The following is a 9,188-nucleotide window of genomic DNA, read 5'->3' as shown; positions in this document are numbered from 1 at the left end:
ATTTTATGAAGAATTACAAAAACAAGTGAATAAATACAATAAAACTGATCACATGTTAATATTAGGAGACTTGAATGCCCGAGTAGGAAATGTACCAATAGTAAATATAGTGGGAGCATTTGGTGAAATTACCTTAAATGAAAATGGTAAAACACTACGAGATTTTGCTACTTTTAATCAGCTTAAAATTACCAACACCTTTTTTCGAAAGAAAGACATAAATAAATATACTTGGAATGCAAGGGGCTCACGCTCAATAATTGATTATGTAATAGCCAATAAGAAAATGTCTTCCCAAATTCGAGATACCCACGTATTTAGAGGCAATGATATAAGCTCCGATCACTTTTTAGTTACTTCAAAGGTTGAAATATGGGCAAGATGGAAGAAACTAAAATGTTCAACGAAACTTCAAAATCAGAATTTTAAATTTAAGGTGCATCTTCTACAGGAAGAGAGTATAAGGAACTTATACCAACAAAGACTCACACGTGAACTGCAAATGGTTGAAACTAAAGACAATATTGAAGAAGAATGGAGTAGGTTAAAATCAGCAATATTGAAAATAGCTAATGAGGTACTTGGAAAAAGTAAAACATCAAATCGGAAAAGGGGTCTGAAAATATGGAACACAGAAATAGCTAATAGTATTAAAGAAAAGCAGGATGCTTATAAATCGTACTTACAAACACGAACGGATGAAGCTTGGGAAATATATAAACAGAAAAGAAATGAAACAAAAAATTTGATAAAAAGATCTCATAGTGAATCTTGGGAAAGATTTATTGCTAACATTGAACATGACATCCACGGAAGACAGAACGTAGCCTTTAAGCTTATGAAACATTTAAATAAAGCAGAGAAAGATACTGCAAGTATTAACATTATTACAGAACACCAATGGATACAACACTACAGAAACTTATGGTATGATGAAAACTGTGAAGAGAATTATTATGTAGAAAGTGACAGTAGTTCTATAGATCAAATAGACATAAAAGAATTAGAAGCGGCTTTAAAAGTAACAAAAAATAGAAAAGCTACTGGATTGGACGGAATTAATGCTGAACTAATTAAATATGGTGGAATGATATTAAAATTCTGTTTCCTTCATTTTCTGAACATGTGTTGGAAAAATTGTTCAGTGCCCATGGAATGGAATACAGCCAAAGTTATTTCCCTATTCAAGAAAGGTAATAGAAATGACACAGGAAACTATAGAGGAATAACCTTATTAGATGCAGGATATAAAATCTATGGAAAAATTCTTAATCAAAGATTACAAGCTATTGCTGATGTAGTAATATCAGAGGAACAATCAGGCTTTAGAAAAGGACGCTCATCTAGTGATAATATATTTATAATGAGGCAGATTATTGAAAAACGTCGAGAGTTTGGTTTGGAAACCCACTTAGCATTCATTGACTATGAAAAAGCTTTCGATAAAGTGAAAAGACCCCTTTTATGGAAAATACTGGAAATAAGAGGCTTTCCTAAGCACCTTATTAGTGCCGTTAAGAGTTTATATGTAAATACCAAAATAGTTATTAGCTCAGGTTTTAAAGTGTCAGAAGCAATTTTAACAAATTTAGGTGTTCGACAAGGGTGCAGTTTATCACCCACTCTGTTTAATTTATATATTGACGATCTAGTTTTGAAGTGGAAAGATGAAATACAGACTGCGATTAAAATAGAATCTAACACACCTTTAAATACTTTACTATACGCTGATGATCAAATAATTATCCAGGAAACAGAAGATAACCTACAAAGAGCAGTGTATAGATTAAGCCAAAACGCAATATTTTACAATCTAACTATATCTGCAAACAAAACAAAGATAATGGCTTTTAAAGGGAAAAATCCTGTTAGATCTAAAATAATAGTAAATGGAAACATTTTAGAACAAGTATCCCACTTCAATTATCTAGGATGTGATATTAGTTTTAATTATGAGAAAGATATTGAGAAGAAAGTTAATAGATTTCAGATGATATGTGGAACAATTGGAAGAACTTTAGGAAGAAAAGCGAGAAAAGAAACTCAAATGAAATTTTATAAAGTTATGGCTGTACCTACTCTTATATATGGCTCTGAATCATGGACAATAACAAAAAAAGAAGAATCACGTATACAATCAGCAGAGATGAAATTTATGAGATACGTAAGAAGATGCACTAAAGCCGATAAAATAAAAAATGAAACAATAAGATCAGATCTCAATATTTTCTCAGTACACGACATGGTAGAAGAAAATAAAACAAAATGGAAAGATCATGTTGACAGAATGGCAGAGAATAGGCTACCAAAGAAGATAATGAATTATCGCCCGATCGGGAAAAGGGATCTGGGTAGACCTCGCAAGAGGTGGCTGGACGATAGAGACCGGAACAGGTGATATCACCTAAACCTTGAAGGGAGAAGAAGAAGAAGAAGATATATATATATATATGATCTAGTACTTTACACTCGACAAAATATCGACAATTACTCATTAGTGACCAATATACATGATCATGAAATTAGAAATAGTGAACAAATTAATATTCCATATTGTAGATTACACAAGAGCAACACAAACTTTTTAATTATGGGGATGAAATTCTATAATAAGCTCCCCAGTCAATATTATAAATTACCAATCAATAGCTTCAAAACTAGATTTTGCAATTGGTTATTAAATAATCCTTTTTATTCTGTTGCTGAGTTTTTCAACACAAATTTGTATGAAATTGCATTTTAATAAATAAGTTTACTTCCAATTTAGTTAGTTTTCTTTAATCTAAAAGTTTCAAATTACTTCAGGTTTTCATTGTATTATTTAAATCTTACTGTGTCTTTTATTAGTGTTTTTTAAAATGTATTTACATGTTTTTCAATGTATTCTGACGAAGCCTAAAACTGTATGTCTAATGGCCAAATAAATTGAATTGAAATTGAATGTCGTCTAACAACTGATATCTTCTTCTGCCCCGGACTCTTCTTCCTGAGCATGTTTCTATGGTGATGAACTGACAGCTATGAATTTTCTGGAAGTCATTGTACACGTAGTGTAGGACATTACTAAGCGGGACGACATTATTCTAAAAACTTCAGCCTAAGTAGGCTTTCTGTGCACTGGTTGTAGAATGAGAATGTGCTGCCGATTGTGTTGCTCAGCTAAGCTGAAATAATGAAAGGGGACTTGTGAACAGTGTTGGTGGAATAAGGGAAAGTGGCAGAATTCCGACATAAACCTTATAGCCTTACGTTTGTCCACCATAAGTACAAATCAGTCATTATCGGGATTTGAACTCGTGGTTGTGGTCGTAAGTCACTGCTATACCAATTGAGGAACGGCTTACGTATTTCTTATAATAATAATATGAGAATTATTACTCACCTTGTGTGCATTGATTAAATATGAAATATGAAAATCAGACATACGTGATTTATTACTCAGAAAGAAGTAATTAACAATAATTAACTTTACAGAATTATGGCACAAATTATTCAGTAACATATTCCACATACGTTCATATGCAAGTTATTATAAATGAACACTGTGATTGAACAAATATATAGTTCAGAAATACTAAAATATATGTTTAACTTTGGATTACAATGTATTTGTTGAACACTGAAAACAATAGATGAAAATCACACAAACTTATGATAATGCATTATTTATTAGCAGTGTGAAAAATTATGTTTATACTGTAACACATAATATTTGTAAATACATGCTTGAAAAGGAGCAAGAAGAATGCTCAAAATTAAAATCTTCCATTCTATATATTGTATCATTAGTACCCTATATCCACCACTTCAACAAAGAAATCTTTCAAAACCAGTAGATAGAAACTCCATTCGAAAACTCTCATACGTCTAGAAACTGTAAAGGAAAGTCTACTTGCAAATGTTAGCTGCTAACATTACTCGGTTCAAAAAGTTTCAGGGTTAAATATTTTTCGCCAAAATGGATAATGTTATGTGGTATATTTCTGTTTCTGGTGTTGGCATCATTCATGACATCACTTCCGTAGACGCGTACGAATTAGTCACGTGATTATCATGGTCTAGTCATGGCCCTCTTGACAATCGCCTAATATAACTACAAAGTTCTAAAAAACAAAGGAATTTCTATATTAAACTCATGTTAAACTTGCATTTACAAATAAACTTGTTCAATGTTGGCCATGTTATGACTAAGAATGTGACGCCGCGCCGTAGTCTGTCTTTCTCGTTAGCTACGCGTAGAAGTTTCATGATTACAGTCATTGTTGTTATGTTGCATCTGGTTGTTGTTTGTTTCTTAACGTCTGTGAAGAAGACGTACAAAAAAAAAAAACACAAACACACACAAAATTTGATATTTGTGCGTTGCTCTGTATCCCACTTTCTGAAATTCGACGAATGAATATCACATAAACAATAACAGTCAGTAGCCACACAACAATAAGGACTATGATCATGAAATTTCTGTGGAAGTGACGTAATGAATAATGCCAACATCAGAAACAGAAATATACCACACAACACTATTCATTTCGGCGAAAAAAATAGATTCCGGAAACTTTTTGAACCGAGTATGAGTACAACTGCAAAGCATAAAAAAGTGTGAGAATTTAGCTTAAAATCTCCATTTGAGGATACTTCTATCAGACTCTTGAAACATACGTGCTTCACACGGACCTCCGTGATCCTTCAATTTTCCTCATCAGCAAGGACTGTACAATAATAGTACATTATGCAACGAGCCTATAATGATAGTAATTAAGAAGCGAGTATGGATGTTTATGAAACGAGCGCAAGCCAGTTTCATAATTTTCATACGAGTTTCTTAATTACCATTATAGGCGAGTTTCATACGACTTTTTATGCTCGACCATATTTCCAACTTGAAATTATTAATTTTATTTGTATCTAACTGACCTTGAGCAATACCTCGTAAACTGTGAGATGTGCGCAGACGCGAAAGTATTGATTTTTTCCGAGGAACAGATGTCCATATTGACCTTGATAGCCTATACGAACCTACAGAGTAAACTAAATATTAACTTTGATATAACATTGAAATTAAATTAGACATTGAAAAACGAGATGACAAATTGAATTTATTTGAATGTTATTTACAATTAACGCTAATTATTATAGTAACATAACCTTCTGCGACAGTATTGGAGTTCCAGCCTCCGTGACTTTTCGCTAATTCTCTTTCGATTGCATATCCGAGAATAATCGATACTTGCGGTTTTATAACGGTACAAAGCTGACTTGTCATTGGCTGAGGTTTTATAACGGTACAAAGCTGACTTGTCATTAGCTGAACACCTGTACTTTGATGAGTAGGTGTACTTTAATGACATGCATTAAAGGACTGCTACCAGGTGTATAATTAATACATTTCGGCATGGTCGAGCATAAAATATAAAATTGTCAGCGAAGAGTTTCACGTAAATATATAATTTATCCACAATCCAATTATAATTACATAGAGAATGGTGTGAGAAGGGACCGAGTGGAAAACCATGTGACAACTGGAATGTAAAATATAAAACTTACACTTTTCGAACAAATTACAAGAAGTATGTTTTATATTTTAAACACCTCTGCAGTTTCAGTGTCTTATAGAATTTTGTAAGTAACATATCCTTTACAATCTTTATTCGTGTGCAAATTTTAAGAGGCGTTTGTACCAGATGAGGAAGATTTCCTTGTAAGTGGAATTTGGTTATTATGTAAACTTAAGTCTTTATTCACTCAGTCAAGGAATCGGAAAGTGGACAATTTATCCTACGTCATCTTATGTACTGGATTTTAAATGTACAGTGTTGTATACAATCTCACAATTCCACAAATTAATTTCCAGACCCTCTTAGAAGAATTTCCCTTCAATCCTGGGTTATGGGAAAATTATGTCTCGCCCAGAGGCGTCACTTTCATAAGATAAACAATGAGATCGTCTGACTTCAAGTCCTATAGTATTGCGTCTTTATTTTGATAATATTTTGCATGTAAATCAAAGCAAAGCAATGTAGCCGTGGAAAAGTGTCAGTTTTGGAAATTCCTACGAAAAGTCATTTTACCGTTAAAAATCAAAGCTTCTGAAATTTTCGTGACATCACTACTACAAAACATTTGTAACGAAGAGGACTCCTGGACTATTTGCAGGCAACTACAGAAGTTACTTATGCAATTTGATAATTAACCTGGATTTCTGAGGTTTTATGAAGCCTATTTCGGCCTTTTTGGTAATGAAATGATCCTTTCTAGGTTCTTATAATTAGTTACTTATCCAAACTTATAACTATAAAGATCATTCACGTTTCATCTTCCTTGCTTCCGTGAATAGCTACATTTCTATGTTTTTGTCGAGCGAAAATGTTTCTGTTATAAATAAATCGTACAAACGGAAACGAATGCTTTGACGGGATTAGGAGAAGATTGTTTTGACATTTGGAGTAAAAAAAATACTAATTATTTTTAACAACTTTAATGTTTATATAATCAAATTTTCTCAACAAACTGCGCAAATTAAAATCACCACGAACACTGAATTAAATACAATCTTATTAATAACTTCATAAAAGTCACAGGTTCAAGCGTCGATATGTTCATTATTCCCCCCCCCCCCCCATCCAATGCTCTGCCTCTGTGCTTCTAAAAGGCGTGTAGGCGTACATCAAATTACTCCACAAAATTGAAGTAACAGAGGAGTGGGTACAATTTTTTTTTCAGCCTCGGCATTTCAAATGAAACTAAACGCCCTTAAGGGGATATGTACACCTTTCGCTAATAGCTATATTTTTGGTAAAATTCAAAATTTAATTTATAATATGCTGAACTAATTTTGCACTAAAATTTGGTATAGTAATTAGGCAATACTTCTAGATTAATAAACAATTTTTATAATTAAAAAAAGTTTATTGTTAAAGGTAATTATATTTTTAAACTGCTGGGTGCTATGTGTACAGGAAAAATTGTTTTCGCTGATATCTTGTACAATGTTGAATATTTTTCATTCCTTATTATCAGTTTTATTCATATGAGTGTGTTAATAAAATTATTCCTGCTATTTCCAGTTGAATAATATAATAAATAAATTTAGCTTCCCTTATGAAAAGGTTGCCAGATTTGACAAAGCGTATTACATATAATTTGGAAACACACCTAAAAGGTAAAATGATACACATTAGAAACGGTTAGGGAATCAGATATGCAAAATGTCAGTAAAATTTATACCTAAGTAGCGTTTGTGCTCATTTGCAGTTAAGAAAGGGGGGATATTATCAGATAGGTTAGAATGATTTGAATGCCGCGAGGAAAATAATAATACGGAGTGATTGGCATTGATATCTAAACCACAACAGCCATCGGTTAAGATAACTTGAAATTTCCATTATCACTCCCATACAAGTGATTTCTCAATATCTGAATCGATCCTTTGAGGGCACTAATGGCTATTTCCTTCACAATGCTGTGTGTTAGGCCCAGGTTTTTACATTTGTTGGCAAAGAAGGAGGGTATGGTACCTCGTGCTCCCACCATCAGACCTATTACATCAATGTGGGACAGGCTATATTTATCTTTATACATACTAGGTTCAAAAAGTTCCCGGAATTTGCTAGTATCATAGAAACAACGTACCTTAAACACTATTCTACAGCATTCCTTTCAAAATAGTTGCCTTCCGCAACAACACACTTTTGCCAACGCGTGTAGAGTTCCTGGAAGCAGGCCTGGAAGCCATTTTGTGAAACCCGTCTTAGTGCTCTCGTCGCGTTTGCGATAACCTCTTCAGCATTGAATCTCCGTCCTTTCAGATGACTTTTCAGACGGGGAAACAGAAAGTAATCAGGTGGTGAGAGATCAGGAGAGTCTGGTGAGTGATCCAAAGCAGTTATGTTGTGCTGGCAAGAAAATTCTTTACAATAATTGCGCGATGAGCAGGTGCATTGTCATGCATAAGGAACCAGTTGTTTTCTACCCACTTTTCTGGACGTTTCCTTCTCACTGAGTCCCGGAGGCGAAGGAGGATTTCTACGTACAATTCTTTCATTACAGTACGACCTTCTGGAATGAACTCATGGTGGATGAGACCCTGAGAGTCGAAGAAAACTTCCAACATAACTTTGCCTTTGGAAGTGTCCCTAGGAAATTTTTGCTTCCGAGGAGATGTTTTCAATTTCCACTCAGATGACTGTCGTTTAGGGACTGGATCGTACAAGTAGCACCAAGTTTCATCACCAGCAATAATTTTGTTTAAGAAATCTCTGCAGGAGTTTTGTGTAACAAAACACAGAACTTGATGTTTGTACGTTGCTCTGTGGATATAATTACAAAGTGCGACGAACAAACAAAACACTATAATAAACAATTGCCTACAACTCAAAACCAACAATCGCCATTATCAACAAACTTTAAGGAAATGACATCATAAATGTTACCAACAAAACAAATGTATAATATCCCTTGTTATATATTAATACGAAAAATGGTAGTAAAATTCCGGGAACTTTTTGAACCCAGTAGTAGAACGGGATTGTTGGTTCATAGATCCGTTTCTTTTCACTGTCCACCTCATGCGGTTGATCTGCATGTGTCTCAAATCTGATGGTGGGATCGAGAATGTATGCCGAGTTGTTCTTAATGGCAATGATATCAATTCGCCGAACACTTCCTTGTGTGGCTAGTCCCTGCACCTCTTGATGGACTGTAAACCCTACTTCCTTCAGTGCCTCGGCCAGCATAGAACGGACAGCATGGGGACGGATGTTGCGAAGGGCCTCACTATAGGGGCAGAAGCCAAGGATATGGGGAAGATAAATGCGATTTTTTTTTACCATGAATTGTAAAATATTATTATTACATTAAGAAGTATTAAAAAAAACTTAAATGTTGAAACAGTACTAAAGGCAGGAGGATATGTTATCTATTATGAAATACACTTGCAAGGAAAATTTCATGAATTTATCTTAAAAATATGGAAGTTATGAGGAAAACAGATTTGGAAAACGTAAGTTATGGGAAATGAACTACAAACTTATCGAAGCTGTGAAGTTTTGTCCATATTTAAATGGCGAAGTCAACTGATAGTCTCACGTTTTAAGTCATAACTGGATGAATATTAGAAATATTTAACATTTTTTCACCATACTATCGAGGAAAGTCAATTCAACAAAAATAAAAAAAAAATCGGTTTCCGA

Source organism: Periplaneta americana, chromosome 16, assembly GCF_040183065.1.
Source record: "Periplaneta americana isolate PAMFEO1 chromosome 16, P.americana_PAMFEO1_priV1, whole genome shotgun sequence".
Classification (NCBI taxonomy): domain Eukaryota; kingdom Metazoa; phylum Arthropoda; class Insecta; order Blattodea; family Blattidae; genus Periplaneta; species Periplaneta americana.
The sequence above is the reverse complement of the archived record's forward strand: the minus strand, read 5'-3'. Positions refer to the sequence as shown.